This window comes from Leuresthes tenuis, unplaced genomic scaffold (genome assembly GCF_036924035.1).
Source record: "Leuresthes tenuis unplaced genomic scaffold, fLeuTen1.0.hap1 SCAF_17, whole genome shotgun sequence".
NCBI classification, from domain to species: domain Eukaryota; kingdom Metazoa; phylum Chordata; class Actinopteri; order Atheriniformes; family Atherinopsidae; genus Leuresthes; species Leuresthes tenuis.
In genome coordinates this window covers 26,187,021-26,206,356 of record NW_027325371.1, presented here as the reverse complement: position 1 = coordinate 26,206,356, position 19,336 = coordinate 26,187,021, and the positions used below count along the sequence as shown (strand labels likewise).

At 43.0% G+C, this 19,336-nt stretch overlaps 3 non-coding genes across 3 annotated transcripts; all 3 read right to left on the bottom strand.

The window, feature by feature from the left end:
• Nucleotides 1–3,423: 3,423 nt before the first annotated feature.
• LOC140274379 (U2 spliceosomal RNA) lies at nt 3,424–3,607 on the bottom strand. The gene has a single exon (XR_011908334.1). It is a non-coding gene; the product is annotated as a U2 spliceosomal RNA (small nuclear RNA).
• Nucleotides 3,608–3,854: 247 nt separating this feature from the next.
• On the bottom strand, nt 3,855–3,968 carry LOC140274143 (U5 spliceosomal RNA). The gene has a single exon (XR_011908123.1). It is a non-coding gene; the product is annotated as a U5 spliceosomal RNA (small nuclear RNA).
• Nucleotides 3,969–15,961: 11,993 nt separating this feature from the next.
• Nucleotides 15,962–16,075, bottom strand: LOC140274242 (U5 spliceosomal RNA). The gene has a single exon (XR_011908214.1). It is a non-coding gene; the product is annotated as a U5 spliceosomal RNA (small nuclear RNA).
• Nucleotides 16,076–19,336: the final 3,261 nt, after the last annotated feature.

Sequence of the window (19,336 nt, the reverse complement as noted above, 5' to 3'; positions counted from 1 at the left end):
TTTAGTCGGACATTCGCACCTTACCCGCTTTTGGCAAACTATGGCCTTCTTGCAGCCAAACACCTCTGATCTCGCTTTTGATGATGTAAGGTTGGGCATTCAGACCTTGCTTCACCTGCTTTTCACCAAATATAGTCGGACATTCACACCTTCTTGCAGCCGAACACTTCCGCTTTTAGTGTTCTATGAGGCATTCACATATTTTTTTTCACCGTATTTTATAGATTATGGTTGGAAATTCTCACCCACTCTCATCCGAAGACCTCTCCTCCCGCTTTTGTTAATATATAGTCGGGCATTCGAACCTTTTCTTACCCGCTTTTTACAAATTATGGTCGAACATTCACTCCTACTTGCAGCTGAATACTTCTGCTCCACCTTTTAGGTATGTATGGTTGGCATTTGCACCTCTTTTTATACTGATTGCTGAAGATTAAGTTGTTCTTTCTCAAACTACAAATTTTTTTTAATTGTTGAAACTTGATTTGAAGTGGATAAATAAGGAGGACAAACAGTTTTAAGTCAGGCTGATAGAAGGAATTAATTTTATAGCAAAATCTGTATTTCGTCATATGTCGAGAGATGCGTATTTCTGAAGAAGTTCTTTCTCATTCTACAAAGTACAACGTTGTTTATCGTTGAAACTTGATTAGACATGAATAAATATGAAGGACAAAGCAGTCTTAACTTGGTTTGAGTTAATGAATTCTTTTTATAGGAGAATCCGAATTCGTGCATAACTCATAAAATAGAGCTTATTTTCGGATTCCTGAAGAATGAGTCTGGTTCTTTCTCATAATACAAAGTTTGTTGTTTATTGTTGAAACTTCATCAGAAGTGAGGAAATAAATGAATGCCTATCAACAAATGTGGGATCTAAACTCTAGTGCTTCATCTAAAATAATTTCCTTTCTCAATTTAGAAATGTGTGTGTGTAAGTCACAACACCCGTGACACCAAAACGGCTTTCTTTTCTCTACACTCTGCACTATGAGCACACACACCAAATCAGAAAGGCTTTTTTCTCTCTTTTCTACATTATGGACTGTGGGGACACAAAACCGCTCTCTCTCTTTTTTTTTTTTTATCGTGTGCCAGGGCGTTGTCTCACGTATTAGATTATGCTTAAGATACGAATGGGTTTATCAGTCACATCAGAATCCATACATACTGATCCTCCCGTAATAAAATGGTCGGATCTTATCAAACACACTTTGTTTCTTGTGACAATCAAGTCAGCGAAACAGCGTATACACGTCAAGACACTGAATCAAGTTTGCCACAAGAACTCATAAGTTTGGCAGTATTGCTCTGCCGTCAGCAATCATACACCCATTTTATTTTCGTGAGACATGTGCAAACACCTGTTCATCTACTGTTCTATCACTATGAATTAGTGATCTATTATCAATAAGGATACTTCTACAACTACTATCAAAGTATGTCCGGACTTCTTATGTTGTCAGTTGCTATATATGAATAAGTGGGTAGCTACTGACAAGCATTAAGCATGTCACACAGCCCAAACATATAACATTTCAGGACACACCACACAGTTAACAACCACAGTGAAGTGTCAAAGCCCAAACATGTAATGAAAAAATGAAAGGTATGACCTTTTAGAAGATATACAGCTTTACATGCTAGGGCAAGTACCTTTAGTTGTAGGAGGGGATTTTAACTGTATCTTGAGCAGGAAAGATAGAAAAAGAGCAGGGGTAGATTTTAAAGTGGATAAGACTTCGATTTTACTTCAGGGCATATTCAGGGATTTTAAGCTTACTGACTGTTTTAAAACCATGCATCCCAGAGAGGAGGGCTTCACCTGGTTTAGTCATGATGGCACCAGAGCCTCTCGCATTGATTATTTCTTTACTAGAGATTGCCCACCCACTGATGTTAGATTAACCCCTGTTTTCTTTTCAGACCACCTTATGCTCTCCTGCACCCTTTCACCCCCTTCTGGTGTGACGGTAGGAAGTGGTCTGTGGAAACTCAACTGTTCCCTGTTGGAGGATGAAATCATAGTCAGTCAGTACAGGGAATGTTATAAAGAGTGGCAGACCCTTCAAGACCTCTACGAAACACATGCACAATGGTGGGAAATGGTGAAGGAAACGACCCAGACTTTTTTTAAACAGCAAGGTAAACGTAAAAAAAGGAAAGAGAATAGATGTATGATGGGACTACATAAACGCTTACAGCGCTACTTTAAACTAAATCAGTGTGGCATAGACTTTAAAGAAGAAATCAAAGATGTCAAAAAGGAAATGTCAGTTTTAGCAGAAATAAAGAGTAAAGGAATTTTTGTAAGAAGCAGGGAGCAGGAAATTGAGGAAGGTGAAAAAGAAAGAAAGTTATAAATAAAAAGGAGTGTATTCAAAATCTAAAAAGAGAAGATGGGTTTTTAACAAAATCCACACAAGAGATGATTGAAACTGTACATACCTTTTATAGTAACATGTACAAAGAGAAACCAGTGCACTTGGAAACATCGGCAGAAATCTTAAAATTCGTTGACAAAACCGTAAAAGAGAATGCACACTTGACACAGAATTTTACTGCTTTAGAGTTAAAAAAATGCCTAACAGGTTTTAAGAGAAGTCGAGCTCCGGGTTTAGACGGGCTTCCTGCAGAATTCTATCTGACCTATTGGGACCTTTTATCATCAGACATTTTAGATGTTTTTAAAGATTTTGAAAAACTCGACCGACTGCCTGACAGTTTTAGAGTGGGAATAGTGACTCTACTTTATAAAAAAAATGATAAGACTGACCTAAAGAATTGGAGGCCCATCACACTTTTAAACTTTGACTGTAAACATTTTAGCAAGGTTTTAGCGACACGGATGTCCTCTGTTTTAGAGGAGGTAATTCACCCAGACCAAGCTTGTGCCATCTCAGGGAGACAACTCACCGACAGCCTCGTACTGATTCGAGACATCATTGATTACGCTAGAGACAGAAACACCCGGCTTGTCATCTTAAATTTAGACTTTGAAAAAGCATTTGATCGGGTCTCGCATCAATATCTCTTTCAGGTGTTGCAGCCATCGAAAAGGGCCCGATTGTTCCTACTTGGTGAGCTTTGCTTGGTTGAGACGCTTGCCCCCCCCCTGCTCCTCGGCTGACCAAGTAGAAACAATCTATTCGATGGCTGCCTTGTCTTTTACTCTGTGCAAAAGACAAGGCAGCCACAAACACCACGGGAACACCGTATTGAGGCTTTGTTCTGACCACTCATTCGGTGTCGCGTTTCTTTCAAGCAATTCTCCCGGTTAGCCCGCACTCGGCTCGCTCCCAGAGCCGTGTTAAAGTCCACTTCGCATTCACTCTCTTTTCTCAGCAGATTAAAAGAAAGTTTCATCTTGGGCTCCCTGAAACTTCCATCCTGCACCGCTGTTTGCTTTTTCACAAGAGCAGAGGAGAGCGCACCGTTCCCAGCGGCACTGCAGTACCGGGTCGAGGCTTGGAGTGAACGGAGCAAGCTTCTTTTTCAACTCCTATTCTTAAAAATCCATTTAATATGTTGTCCTCGTATAGAGGACATATTAAACTGATAAGAACAGATACTACACTTGATCTTAGCCAAAAGGCCGAGAAGCGATAACTGTCCACTGTTTCAGGTCCGAGAGTGTCACGTTGCACCTCCGCCCACCCGCTGCACTGAGCACTCTTCAGCCCTTTTAAATGGTATAACTTTGCACTCCCGCATGCTCCAGCAAGCACCATTCAAGCAACAACTTTGCACTCCAGCTTCGAACATCGGCACAGTCGCAACAAGTAAGGCGACTCTACTCAGAGAAGTCACTCTGCAAAGTAGCAAGATTTATTTTGCACAGACAGAAAGGGCTTCACCCGCAAAGGTAAAGCCTGCCAATAATAGAAACAACTCATTAGTGCTGCTCTCCACGGAAGTCTTTAGTAAAAGGCGAAAGACTTGTATGTTATGAAGAGAAACCAGAGTACGATTATCCGTCACTGCGGGAGCAGGGCATCAGGCGTGGTGAGCTTTGCTTGGTTGAGACGCTTGGTTGAGTCGATGGCTGCCTTGTCTTTTACTCTATGCAAAAGACAAGGCAGCAACAAAAACACCACGAGAATCCCGTATTGAGGCTTTGTTCTGACCGCTCATTCAGTGTCGCGTTTCTTTCAAGCAATTCTCCCGGTTAGCCCACACTCGGCTCGCTCCCATAGCCGTGTTAAAGTCTACTTCGCATTCACTCTCTTTTCTCTCTTGGGATTGGGATTGGGATTTTATCTATAAAATGAATTCCTTCACTCAAACTATGTTAAAACTGCTTTGTCGTTCATATTTACCATGTCTAGAAAGATTTAAACAAAAAAAACAACGTTGTACTTTGCAGTAAAAGAAAGAGCAAATCTAAAGTTTCAGGAATCCGAGAATAAGCTTACTTTCATGAGTACTTCACGATTTCGGATTTTGCTATAAAATGAATTCCTTCACTCAAACTAAATTAAAACTGCTAAACCGCTAATCTGTTACATGTAAGGCAGATGTCAAATTCACCGAAATAGGATCTAAGGGTATTCGGCCAATCGAGCTGTAGCAGCTTCGGTAAAAGAGTATAAGTTGAAGAGTTTGTGAATAAAGGTGTGCGCACACATAGTGAACTGTAGGAAAATAGGCAGGGAGCAATGCCGGCTGGGGTATATGTTCTTGTATGTTGTCTGACTGTTTGATTTGAATGTGTTGTGTAAGTGTCCTGTTGAATGTTTGGGCTTTGACACTTCACTGTGGTTGTTAACTGTGTGGTGTGTCCTGAAATGTTATATGTTTGGGCTGTGTGACATGCTTAATGCTTGTCAGTAGCTACCCACTTATTCATATATAGCAACTGACAACATAAGAAGTCTGGACATACTTTGATAGTAGTTGTAGAAGTATCCTTATTGATAATAGATAAACTAATTCATAGTGATAGAACAGTAGATGAACAGGTGCCTGCACGTCTCACGAAAATAAAATGGGTGTATGATTGCTGACGGCAGAGCAATACTGCCAAACTTATGAGTGCTTGTGGCAAACTTGATTCAGTGTCTTGACGTGTATACGCTGTTTCGCTGTCTTGATTGTCACAAGAAACAAAGTGTGTTTGATAAGATCCGACCATTTTATTACGGGAGGATCAGTATGTATGGATTCTGATGTGACTGATAAACCCATTCGTATCTTAAGCATAATCTAATACGTGAGACAACGCCCTGGCACACAATCAAAAAAAAAAAGAGAGAGCGGTTTTGTGTCCCCACAGTCCATAATGTAGAAAAGAGAGAAAAAAGCCTTTCTGATTAGGTGTGTGTGCTCATAGTGCAGAGTGTAGAGAAAAGAGAGAAAAGAAAGCCGTTTTGGTGTCACGGGTGTTGTGACTTACACACACACATTTCTGAATTGAGAAAAGAAATTATTTTAGAGGAAGCAGTAGAGTTTAGATCCCACATTTGTTGATAGGCATTCATTTATTTCTTCACTTCTGATGAAGTTTCAACAATAAACAACAAACTTTGTATTATGAGAAAGAACCAGACTCATTCTTCAGGAATTCGAAAATAAGCACGAATTCGGATTCTCCTATAAAACGAATTAATTAACTCAAACCAAGTTAAGACTGCTTTGTCCTTCATATTTATTCATGTCTAATCAAGTTTCAACGATAAACAACGTTGTACTTTGTAGAATGAGAAAGAACTTCTTCAGCAATAAGCATCTCTCGACATATGACGAAAAACAGATTTTGCTATAAAATTAATTTCTTCTATCAGCGTGACTTAAAACTGTTTGTCCTCCTTATTTATCCACTTCAAATCAAGTTTCAACAATTAAAAAAAATTGTAGTTTGAGAAAGAACAACTTAATCTTCAGCAATCAGTATAAAAAGAGGGCAACAAAAGGTGCAAATGCCAACCATACATCACTAAAAGGTGGAGCGGAAGTATTCAGCGTCAAGTAGGTGTGAATGTTCGACCAAAATTTGTAAAAAGTGGGTAAGAAAAGGTTCGAATGCCCGACTAAATATTAACAAAAGCGGGAGGAGAGGTCTTCGGATGAGAGTGGGTGAGACTTTCCTACCATACAAGTATGGTGGAGAGGAAGCTGTGATTGGCCGACAATAGTAAAAAGCAGGTGAGAAAAGGTGCGAATGTCAAAACATACATGATCAAAACAGGGAACGGAGGTGTTTGGCTGCAACAAGGTGTGAATGTCTACCCATAATTAATGAAAAACGGGCAACAAGTAGGTTCGAAATTCCAACCATACATCATCAAAAGCAGGAGTGGATGTGTTCGGCTTCAAGAAGGTATGAATGTCCATCAATAATTGCTATAAAACATGAAAGAAAATTTTCGAATATCAAACCGCACATAATCGTAAGCGGGAGAGGAGGTGTTCCGCTGCAAGAAGGTGTGAATATCCACCCATAATTACTGAAAAATGGGTAAGTAAAGGTGCGAATGCCCAACCATACATCATCAAAAGCAGGAGTGGATGTGTTCGGCTACAAGAAGGTTTGAATGTCCGACCATAGTTTGTAAAAAGCGGGTAAGAACAGGTTTGTATGCCCGACTGTACACAATCAAAAGAGGGAGCGGAGTTGTTCAGCTACAAGAAGGTGTGAAAGTCCGACCATGGTTTGTAAAAAGCGGGTAAGAACAGGTTCGTATGCCCGAATATACACCATCAAATGCGGGAGCGGAGGTGTTCGGCTGTGAGTAGGTGTGAATCTCCAACCATAATTGCTGAAAAATGTGTTAGAAAAGGTAAAAATGCCGGTCCATACATCATCAAAAGCGGGAGAAGTGGTGTTCGGCTGCAAGTAGGTGTGAATGTCCAGTCATAATTACTCACAAATGGGCCAGGACGAAAGCCACACTGCATCTCCTGAATCCGAGGCTCGATTATCCGACGGATCCTCCTCTCCAATACCCCCGAATAGACCTTACCAGGGAGGCTGAGGAGTGTGATACCCCTATAGTTGGAACACACCCTCCGGTCCCCCTTTTTAAAGAGGGGGACCACCACCCCAATCTGCCAGTCCAGAGGCACTGTCCCCGATGTCCACGCGATGCTGCAGAGGCGTGTCAGCCAAGACAGCCCTACAACATCCAGAGCCTTGAGAAACTCAGGACGGACCTCATCCACCCCCGGGGCCTTGCCACCGAGGAGCTTTTTGACCACCTCGGCAACCTCAGCCCCAGAAATGGGAGGCCCCGTCTCCGAGCTCTCCGACTCTGCCTCTTCCGAGCACGTGTTGGTAGGATTGAGGAGTTCCTCGAAGTTCTCCCCCCACCGACTCACAACATCCCTAGTTGAGGTCAGCAAAGCCCCGTCCCCACTGTAAACAGTGTTGACTGTGAGCCGCTTCCCCCCCCTGAGACGCCGGATGGTGGACCAGAATCTCTTCGAGGCCGTCCGGAAATCGTTCTCCATGGTCTCACCGAACTCCTCCCAGGCCCGAGTTTTTGCCTCAGCAACCGCCGAAGCCGCAGCCCGTCTGGCCTGTCGGTACCTATCAGCTGCTTCCAGGGTCCCACTGGCCAAAAAGGCCCGATAGGACTCCTTCTTCAGCTTGACGGCTTCCCTCACCACTGGTGTCCACCAGCAGGTTCGAGGGTTGCCGCCACGACAGGCACCGACCACCTTACGGCCACAACTCCGATCAGCTGCCTCGGCAATGGAGTCACGGAACATGGCCCATTCGGACTCAATGTCCCCCACCTCCCCCGGGATATGGTTGAAGCTCTGCTGGAGGTGGGAGTTAAAGCTCCTTCTGACGGGGGATTCTGACAAACGCTCCCAGCAGACCCTCACAATACGTTTGGGCCTGCCAGGTCTGATCGGCATCCTCCCCCACCAGCGGAGCCAACTCACCACCAGGTGGTGATCAGTTGACAGCTCCGCCCCTCTCTTCACCCGAGTGTCCAGGACATACGGCCGCAAGTCCGATGATACAACCACAAAGTCGATCATCGAACTGCGGCCAAGGGTGTCCTGGTGCCAAGTGCACATATGGACACCCTTATGTCTGAACATGGTGTTCGTTATGGACAGTCCATGACCAGCACAGAAGTCCAACAACATAACACCACTCTGGTTCAGATCGGGGGGGCCGTTCCTCCCAATCACACCCCTCCAGGTCTCACTGTCATTGCCCACGTGAGCATTGAAGTCCCCCAGCAGAACGAGGGAGTCTCCGGTAGGAGCATTCTCCAGTGCCTCCCCCAGAGACTCCAAAAAGGGTGGGTACTCTGAACTGCTGTTTGGCGCATAGGCACAAACAAGTCAGGACTCGTCCCCCCACCCGAAGGCGGAGGGAGGCTACCCTCTCGTTCACTGGGGTAAACCCCAATGTACTGGCACACAGCCGGGGGGCAATAAGTATGCCCACACCTGCTCTGCGCCTCTCACCACGGGCAACTCCAGAGTGGAAGAGAGTCCAACCCCTCTCAAGAGGACTGGTTCCAGAGCCCAAGCCGTGCGTCGAGGTGAGTCCGACTATATCTAGCCGGAACCGCTCAGCCTCGCGCACCAGCTCCGGCTCCTTCCCCAACAGAGAGGTGACATTCCACGTCCCAAGAGCTAGCTTCAGTAGCCGAGGATCAGACCGCCAAGGCCTCAGCCTTCGGCCGCTACCCAGCTCACATCGCACCCGACCCCCTTAGCCCCTCCCACGGGTGGTGAACCCGTCGGAAGGGGGACCCACGTCATCATTTCGGGCTATGCCCGACCGAGCCCCATGGGCACAGACCCGGCCACCAGGCGCCCGCTGCCGGGCCCCACCCCCGGGTCTGGCTCCGGGGGGAGGCCCCGGTGTCCCATATCCGGGCAAGGGATCACGAGGTCCAAATTTTTTGTTCATCATAAGGGGTCTTTTGAGCTGTTCTTTGTCTGGTCCCTCATCTAGGATCTGTTTGCCTTGGGTGACCCTACCAGGGGCTTAAAGCCCCGGGCAACATAGCTCCCAGACTCATTGGGGCACGCAAACTCCCCCACCACGATAAGGTGACAGCTCAGGAGGGAGAATCCCGACTATACACCATCAAATGCGGTAGCGGAGATGTTCGGCTGTGAGTAGGTGTGATTCTACAACCATAATTGCTGAAAAATGTGTTAGAAAAGGTAAGAATGCCGGTCCATACATCATCAAAAGCGGGAGAGGTGGTGTTCGGCTGCAAGTAGGTGTGAATGTCCATCAATAATTGCTTTAAAACATGAAAGAAAATTTTCGAATATCAAACCTTACATGATCATTAGCGGGAGAGGAGGTGTTCAGCTGCAAGAAGGTGTGAATATCCACCCATAATTACTGAAAAATGGGTAGGAAAAGATGCGAATGTCCAACCATAAATCATCAAAAGCAGGAGTGGAGTTGTTCAGCTACAAGAAGAAAGTCCAACCATGGTTTGTAAAAAGCGGGTAAGAAAAGGTTCGAATACCCGAATATATACCATCAAAAGCGGAAGCGGAGGTGTTCGGCTGCAAGAAGGTGTGAACGTCCGACCAAAGTTTGTAAAAAGCAGTTAAGAAAAGGTTTGAATATCCAACCGAACATAATCAAAAGCGGCAGCAGAGTTTCGACTGGTATTTATCAATGTCTAGATAGATTTCAACAAAAAACAACGTTGTACTTTGCAGTAAAAGAAAGTGCAAATCAAAAGTTTTAGGAATCCGAGAATAAGCTTATTTTCATGAGTTCTGCACGATTTCGGATTTTATGTATAAAATGAATTCCTTCACGCAAACTAAGTTAACACTGCTTTGTCATTCATATGTACCCATTTCTACATATATTTCAAGCATAAACTTCCTCATACTACCCTGAATGAGAAAGAGCAACACTTGTGATTAAGCCATACGCCCCTTTTGAGGAGTTCTGCATGGTTTGGGATTTTATCTATAAAATTAATTCCTTCACTCAAACTATGTTAAAACGGCTTTTACCTTCATATTTATCAATGTCTCGATAGATTTAAACAAAAAAACAACGTTGTACTTTGCAATAAAAGAAAGAGCAAATCAAAAGTTTTAGGAATCCGAGAATAAGCTTATTTTCATGAGTTCTGCACGATTTCGGATTTTATGTATAAAATGAATTCATTCACTCAAACCAAGTTAAACCTGCTTTTTCATTCATATTTATCAATGTCTAGATCGACTTCAACAAAGAACAACATTGTATTTTGCAGTAGAAGAAAGAGCAAAACTGAAGGATCAGGAATCCGAGAATAAGCTTCTTTTCATACTTTCTGCATGATTTGGGATTTTATGTATAAAATTAATTCCTTCACTCAAACTAAGTTAACACTGCTTTGTCCTTCATATGTACCCATTTCTACATATATTTCAAGCATAAACTTCCTCATACTACCCTGAATGAGAAAGAGCCACACTTGTGATTAAGCCATACGCCCCTTTTGAGGAGTTCTGCATGATTTGGGATTTTATCTATAAAATCAATTCCTTCACTCAAACTATGTTAAAACGGCTTTTACCTTCATATTTATCAATGTCTCGATAGATTTAAACAAAAAAACAACGTTGTACTTTGCAGTAAAAGAAAGAGCCAATCAAAAGTTTTAGAAATCCGAGAATAAGCTTATTTTCATGAGTTCTGCACGATTTCGGATTTTATGTATAAAATGAATTCATTCACTCAAACCAAGTTAAAACTGCTTTTTCATTCATATTTATCAATGTCTAGATCGACTTCAACAAAGAACAACATTGTATTTTGCAGTAGAAGAAAGAGCAAAACTGAAGGATCAGGAATCCGAGAATAAGCTTATTTTCTTATGGGCAAGTGGGAACTGCTTTGTCCTTCGTATTTATCAATGTGTAGATGGATTTCAACTTCTTCTACTGCAAAGTCCAATGTTTTTCTTTGTTGAAGTCGATCTAGACATTGATGAATATCGAAGGACAAAGCAGTTTTAACTTGGTTTGAGCAAAGCAATTCATTTTATAGCAAAATCCGAAATCGTGCAGAACTCATGAAAGCAGGCTTATACTCGGATTCCTGAAACTTTAGATTTGCTCTTTCTTTTACTGCAAAGTACAACGTTGTTTTTTGTTTAAATCTTTCTAGACATGGTAAATATGAAGGACAAATCAGTTTTAACATAGTTTGAGTGAAGTAATGCATTTTATAAGCAAAATCCCAAATCATGCAAAACTCACGAAAAGCTTTTTCTCGCTTTTCACTGCTTTTTACAAACTTTGGTCGGACGTTCACACCTTCTTGCATCCGAACACCTCCGCTTCCGCTTTTGATGATGTATATTCGGGCATTCGAACCTTTTATTACCCGCTTTTTACAAACCATTGTTGTACTTTCACACCTTCTTGCAGCCGAACACCACCTCTCCCGCTTTTGATGATGTATGGTCCAGTATTCTTACCTTTTTTTAACACATTTTTCAGCAATTATGGTCGGACATTCACACCTACTCACAGCTGGACACCTCCGCTCCCGCTTTTGATCATACAATGTCGGGACATCGCTCCTTGTCTTACCAGCTTTTTACAAACTTTAGTCGAACATTCACACCTTCTTGCAGCTGAACACCTCCGCTCCCACTTTTGATGATGTATAGTCGGGCTTTCGAGCCTTTTCTTACCCGGCTTTTACAAATTATGGTTGGACATTCAGACCTTGCAGCCGAACACCTCCGCTCTCTCTTTTGATCATACATTGTCGGGCATTCGCACCTTGTCTTACCCGCTTTTTACAAACTATAGTCAGACATTCACACCTTGCAGCTGAACCTCCGCTCCCTGTTTTGATCATGTATGGTCTGGCAATACTACCTTTTCTTCCCCCGTTTGTGATTAATTATGGCTGGACATTCAAACCTACTTGCAGTCGAACAGATCTGCTCCCGCTTTTGATTATGTTTGGTTGGATATTCGAACCTTTTCTTAACTGCTTTTTACAAACCATGGTCGTACTTTCACACCGTCTTGTAGCCGAACAACTCCGCTCTCGCTATTGATTTTGTACAGTCGGGTATTTTAACCTTTTCTTACCCGCTTTTTACCAACTATGGTCGGACATTCACACCGTCTTACAGCGGAACACCTCCGCTCCCGCTTTTTATGGTGTATAGTCGGGCATTTGAACCTTTTCTTACCCGCTATTTACAAACTATGGTAGGACATTCAAACTTTCGTGTATCCGAAAACCTCCGCTCTCTCTTTTGATCATACATTGTCGGACATTCGCACCTTTTCTTACCGGCTTTTTACAAACCATGGTCGGACTGTCACACCTTCTTGTAGCCGAACACATCCGCTCCCGCTATTGATTGTGTACAGTCGGGTATATTAACCTTTTCTTACCCGCTTTTTACCAAGTATGGTTGGACATTCACACCTTCGTACAGCGGAACACCTCCGCTCCCTCTTTTGATGGTGTATGTTCGGGCATTCAAACCTTTTCTTACCCGCTTTTTCCAAACTATGGTCGGCTATTCACAGCTTCCTCTCCACCCACCATACTTGTATGGTGGGATATTCACACCCACTTGCATCCGAAGACCTCCGCCCCAAATTTTGTTGATATTTAGTCGGTCATTCGCACCTTACCCGCTTTTGGCAAACTATGGCCTTCTTGCAGCCAAACAACTCTGATCTTGCTTTTGATGATGTAAGGTTGGGCATTCAGACCTTGCTTCACCTGCCTTTCACCAAATATAGTCGGACATTCACACCTTCTTGCAGCCGAACACTTCCGCTCCACCTTTTAGTGTTCTATCACACCTTTTTTTTCACCGCATTTTATACATTATGGTTGGAAATTTTCAACCACTCTCATCCGAAGACCTCTCCTCCCGCTTTTGTTAATATATTTGAACTTTAGTTTGACATTCAAACCTTCTTGCAGCTGAACCACCTCCGCTCCCTGTTTTGATCATATATGGTCTGGCTACTACCTTTTCTTACCCGTTTGTGAGTAATTATGGCTGGACATTCACACCTACTTGCAGTCGAACACAACCTCTCTCGCTTTTGATGATGTATGGACCGGCATTTTTACCCTTTCTAACACATTTTTCAGCAATTATGGTCGGAGATTCACACCTACTCACAGCCGAACAACTCCGCTCCCGCTTTTGATGATGTATAGTCGGGCATTCTCACCCTTTCTCATCAGCTTTTTGCAAATTATGATCTGACATTCACACCTACTTGCAGTCGAACAGCTCTGCTCCCGCTTTTGATTATGTTTGGTTGGATATTCGAACCTTTTCTTAACTTCTTTTTACATATTTTGGTTGGACGTTCACACCTTCTTGTAGCCGAACACTTCCACTCCTGCTTTTGATGATGTATGGTTGGGCATTCACACCTTTTTTTTGCCCATTTTTCAGGAATTATGGGTGGATATTCACACCTTGCAGCTGAACACCTCCTATCCCACTTATGATCATGTGCGGTTTGATTTTCGAAAAGTTTCTTTCATGTTTTCTAGCAATTATTGATGGACATGTAGACCTTCTTGCAGCTGAACACCTCCGCTCCCGCTTTTGATCATACATTGTCAGGCATTCGCACCTTGTCTTACCCACTTTTTACAAACTTTAGTCGAACAGTCACACCTTTTTGCAGCCGAACACCACCTCTCCCGCTTTTGATGATGTATGGTCCAGCATTTTTACCTTTTCTAACACATTCTTCAGCAATTATGGTCGGACATTCACACCTACTCAGAGCCGAACACCTCCGCTCCCGCATTTGATGGTGTATAGTCGGGCATTCTCACCCTTTCTCATCAGCTTTTTACAAATTATGATCTGACATTCACACCTGCTTTTGATAATGTATTGTTAGGCATTCGCACCTTTTTTTTACCCATTTTTCATGAATTATGGGTGGACATTCACACCTTCTTGCAGCCGAACACCTCCTCTACCGCTTATGATCATGTGCGGTTTGATATTCGAAAATTTACTTTCTTGTTTTAAAGCAATTATTGATGGACATTCAAACCTTCTTTTTGATGGTGTATAGTCGGGCTTTCGAGCCTTTTCTTCCCGGTTTTTACAAACCATGGTCGGACTTTCACATCTTCTTGTAGCCGAACACATCCGCTCCCGCTATTGATTGTGTACAGTCGGGTATTTTAACCTTTTCTTACCCGCTTTTTACCAAGTATGGTCGGACATTCACACCTTCGTACAGCGGAACACCTCCGCTCCCTCTTCTGATGGTGTATGTTCGGGCATTCAAACCTTTTCTTACCCGCTTTTTCCAAACTATGGTCGGCTATTTACAGCTTCCTCTCCACCATACTTGTATGGTGGGATATTCACACCCACTTGCATCCGAAGACCTCCGCCCCAAATTTGGTTGATATTTAGTCGGACATTCGCACCTTACCCGCTTTTGGAAAACTATGGCCTTCTTGCAGCCAAACACCTCTGATCTCGCTTTTGATGATATAAGGTTGGGCATTCAGACCTTGCTTCACCTGCTTTTCACCAAATATAGTCGGACATTCACACCTTCTTGCAGCCGAACACTTCCGCTTTTAGTGTTCTATGAGGCATTCACATATTTTTTTTCAACATATTTTATAGATTATGGTTGGAAATTCTCACCCACTCTCATCCGAAGACCTCTCCTCCCGCTTTTGTTAATATATAGTCGGGCATTCGAACCTTTTCTTACCCGCTTTTTACAAATTATAGTCGAACATTCACACCTACTTGCAGCTGAATACTTCCGCTCCACCTTGTAGGTATGTATGGTTGGCATTTGCACCTCTTTTTATACTGATTGCTGAAGATTAAGTTGTACTTTCTCAAACTACAACTTTTTTTTATTTGTTGAAACTTGATTTGAAGTGGATAAATAAGGAGGACAAACAGTTTTAAGTCAGGCTGATAGAAGGAATTAATTTTATAGCAAAATCTGTACTTCGTCATATGTCGAGAGATGCTTATTGCTGAAGAAGTTCTTTCTCATTCTACAAAGTACAACGTTGTTTATCGTTGAAACTTGATTAGACATGAATAAATATGAAGGACAAAGCAGTCTTAACTTGGTTTGAGTTAATGAATTCGTTTTATAGGAGAATCCGAATTCGTGCATAACTCATAAAATAGAGCTTATTTTCGGATTCCTGAAGAATGATTCTGGTTCTTTCTAATAATACAAAGTTTGTTGTTTATTGTTGAAACTTCATCAGAAGTGAAGAAATAAATGAATGCCTATCAACAAATTGACCTTCTGTTGACCTTCGGGGAGGTGAGTATCTTCACTAGACTCACCTGTCTGCTCTTCCTCCTCATTTAGCGTAGCTCCACCCTCTGCCTGTGAATTCTCACAGACTTCAACACTGAGTGGTGAGGCCTCTACAGGCCCCTCCCCTTTTTGCTCCTCACTTCCAATCCAAGCTTTTGGCGGGAAGTTTGAATTTATTGGGTCAACCTCTTCACTTTGTTCACCAACTGCCACCTTTGGTCCTTCTCTTTGTTGGCTTGACTGTGGCTTTACCGTCTTTAATTTGTTGGCAAAAGATTTAGGGCAATCTCTGAAGAGGTGATTTAATTCTCCACAGAGATTACATTTCCTGCCATTTGGACACTCTCCAAAAGTTTGCCCAATTTCTCTGCTCTTCCCACATAACACCTTGGTACAAGCCTCAACCAGGTGCACATGCTCACCACACTTGCGGCAGAACTTGGGCTGCCCCTGGTAGTGGATGTAACCTCGGTTTTCAAGGTGGCCAGAGTGTCGCCCACCCGCTGCACTGAGCACTCTTCAGCCCTTTTAAATGGTATAACTTTGCACTCCCGCACGCTCCAGCAAGCACCATTCAAGCAACAACTTTGCACTCCAGCTTCGAACATCGGCACAGTCGCAACAAGTAAGGCGACTCTACTCAGAGAAGTCACTCTGCACAGTAACAAGATTTCTTTTGCACAGACAGAAAGGGCTTCACCCGCAAAGGTAAAGCCTGCCAAAAATAGAAACAACTCATTAGTGCTGCTCTCCACAGAAATCTTTAGTAAAAGGCGAAAGACTTGTACGTTATGAAGAGAAACCAGAGTACGATTATCCGTCACTGCGGGAGCAGGGCATCAGGCTTGTTGGCATAGCCACCTTCCCCATGGTGAGCTTTGCTTGGTTGAGACACTTGCTCCCCCCCCCCTTGCTCCTCGGCTGACCAAGTAGGAACAATCGGGCCCTATTCGATGGCTGCCATGTCTTTTACTCTGTGCAAAAGACAAGGCAGCAACAAAAACACCACGAGAATCCCGTATTGAGGCTTTGTTCTGACCGCTCATTCGGGGTCGCATTTCTTTCAAGCAATTCTCCTGGTTAGCCCACACTCGGCTCGCTCCCATAGCCGTGTTAAAGTCTACTTCGCATTCACTCTCTTTTCCCATCAGACTCTTGGGATTTTATCTATAAAATGAATTCCTTCACTCAAACTATGTGAAAACTGCTTTGTCCTTAATATTTACCATGTCTAGAAAGATTTAAACAAAAAAAACAACGTGTACTTTGCAGTAAAAGAAAGAGCAAATCTAAAGTTTCAGGAATCCGAGAATAAGCTTACTTTCATGAGTTCATCACGATTTCGGATTTTGCTATAAAATGAATTCCTTCACTCAAACTAAATTAAAACTGCTAAACCGCTAATCTGTTATATGTAAGGCAGATGTCAAATTCACCGAAATAGGATCAAAGGGTATTCGGCCAATCGAGCTGTAGCAACTTCGGTAAAAGAGTATAAGTTGAAGAGTTTGTGAATAAAGGTGTGCGCACACATAGTGTGCTGTACGAAAATAGGCAGGGAGCAATGCCGGCTGGGGTATATGTTCTTGTATGTTGTCTGACTGTTTGATTTGAATGTGTTGTGTAAGTGTCTTGTTGAATGTTACATGTTTGGGCTTTGACACGCTTCACTGTGGTTGTTAACTGTGTGGTGTGTCCTGAAATGTTATATGTTTGGGCTGTGTGACATGCTTAATGCTTGTCAGTAGCTACCCACTTATTCATATACTATCAAAGTATGTCCGGACTTCTTATGTTGTCAGTTCCCATCAAAAGCGGAAGCGGAGGTCTTCGGATGCAAGTGGGTGTGAATATCCCACCATACAAGTATGGTGGAGAGGAAGCTGTGAATGGCCGACCATAGTAAAAGGCGAGTGAGAGAAGGTGCGAATGCCTAACCATACATCATCAAAAGAGGGAGCGGAGGTGTTCCGCTGTAAGACGGTGTGAATGTCCGACCATAGATGGTAAAAAGCGGGTAAGAAAAGGTTCGTATGCCCGAATATACACCATCAAAAGCGGAAGCGGAGGTGTTCGGCTGCAAGATATTGTGAACGTCCAACCAAAGTTTGTAAAAAGCAGTTAAGAAAAGGTTCGAATATCTAACCAAACATAATCAAAAGCGGGAGCAGAGCTGTTCGACTGGAAGTAGGTGTGAATGTCAGATCATAATTTTCAAAAAGCTGATGAGAAAGGGTGAGAATGCCCGACTATACATCATCAAATGCGGGAGCGGAGTTGTTCGGCTGTGAGTAGGTGTGAATCTCCGACCATAATTGCTGAAAAATGTGTTAGAATAGGTAAAAATGCCGGTCCATACATCATCAAAAGCGAGAGAGGTTGTGTTCGGCTGCAAGTAGGTGTGAATGTCCAGCCATAATTACTCACAAACGGGTAAGAAAAGGTAGTATTGCCAGACCATATATGATCAAAACAGGGAGCGGAGGTGGTTCAGCTGCAAGAAGGTTTGAATGTCCGACTAAAGTTCAAATATATTAAAGAAAGCGGGAGGAGAGGTCTTCGGATGAGAGTGGTTGAAAATTTCCAACCATAATGTATAAAATGCGGTGAAAAAAAGGTGTGATAGAACACTAAAAGGTGGAGCGGAAGTGTTCGGCTGCAAGAAGGTGTGAATATCCGACTATATTTGGTGAAAAGCAGGTGAAGCAAGGTCTGAATGCCCAACCTTACATCATCAAAAGCGAGATCAGAGGTGTTTGGCTGCAAGAAGGCCATAGTTTGCCAAAAGCGGGTAAGGTGCGAATGTCCGACTAAATATCAACAAAATTTGGGGCAGAGGTCTTCGGATGCAAGTGGGTGTGAATATCCAACCATACAAGTATGGTGGAGAGGAAGCTGTGAATAGCCGACCATAGTTTGGAAAAAGCGGGTAAGAAAAGGTTTGAATACCCAAACATACACCATCAAAAGAGGGAGCGGAGGTGTTCCGCTGTACGAAGGTGTGAATGTCCGACCATAGTTGGTAAAAAGCGGGTAAGAAAAGGTTAAAATACCCGACTGTACACAATCAATAGCGGGAGCGGAGTTGTTCGGCTACTAAAAGGTGTGAAAGTCCGACCCTGGTTTGTAAAAAGCGGGTAAGAAAAGGTTCGAATGCCCGAACATACACCAACAAAAGAGGGAGCGGAGGTGTTCGGCTGCAAGAAGGTGTGAACGTCCGACCAAAGTTTGTAAAAAAGCAGTTAAGAAAAGGTTCGAATATCTAACCAAACATAATCAAAAGCGGGAGCAGAGCTGTTCGACTGCAAGTAGGTGTGAATGTCAGAGAATAATTTGCAAAAAGCTGATGAGAAAGGGTGAGAAATCCCGACTATACACCATCAAATGCGGTAGCGGAGTTGTTCGGCTGTGAGTAGGTGTGATTCTCCAACCATAATTGCTGAAAAATGTGTTAGAAAAGGTAAGAATGCCGGTCCATACATCATCAAAAGCGGGAGAGGTGGTGTTCGGCTGCAAGTAGGTGTGAATGTCCATTAATAATTGCTTTAAAACATGAAAGAAAATTTTCGAATATCAAACCTTACATGATCATTAGCGGGAGAGGAGGTGTTCAGCTGCAAGAAGATGTGAATATCCACCCATAATTACTGAAAAATGGGTAGGAAAAGATGCGAATGTCCAACCATAAATCATCAAAAGCAGGAGTGGAGTTGTTCAGCTACAAGAAGGTATGAAAGTCCAACCATGGTTTGTAAAAAGCGGGTAAGAGAAGGTTCGAATACCCGAATATATACCATCAAAAGCGGAAGTGGGGGTGTTCGGCTGCAAGAAGGTGTGAACGTCCGACCAAATATTGTAAAAAGCAGTTAAGAAAAGGTTTGAATATCCAACCGAACATAATCAAAAGCGGGAGCAGAGCTGTTCGACTGCAAGTAGGTGTGAATGTCAGATCATAATTGCTGAAAAATGTGATAGAAAAGACTAGAATGCCGGACAATACATCATCAAAAGCGGGAGAGGTGGTTTTTCGGCTGCAAGTAGGTGTGAATGTCCAGCCATAATTACTCACAAA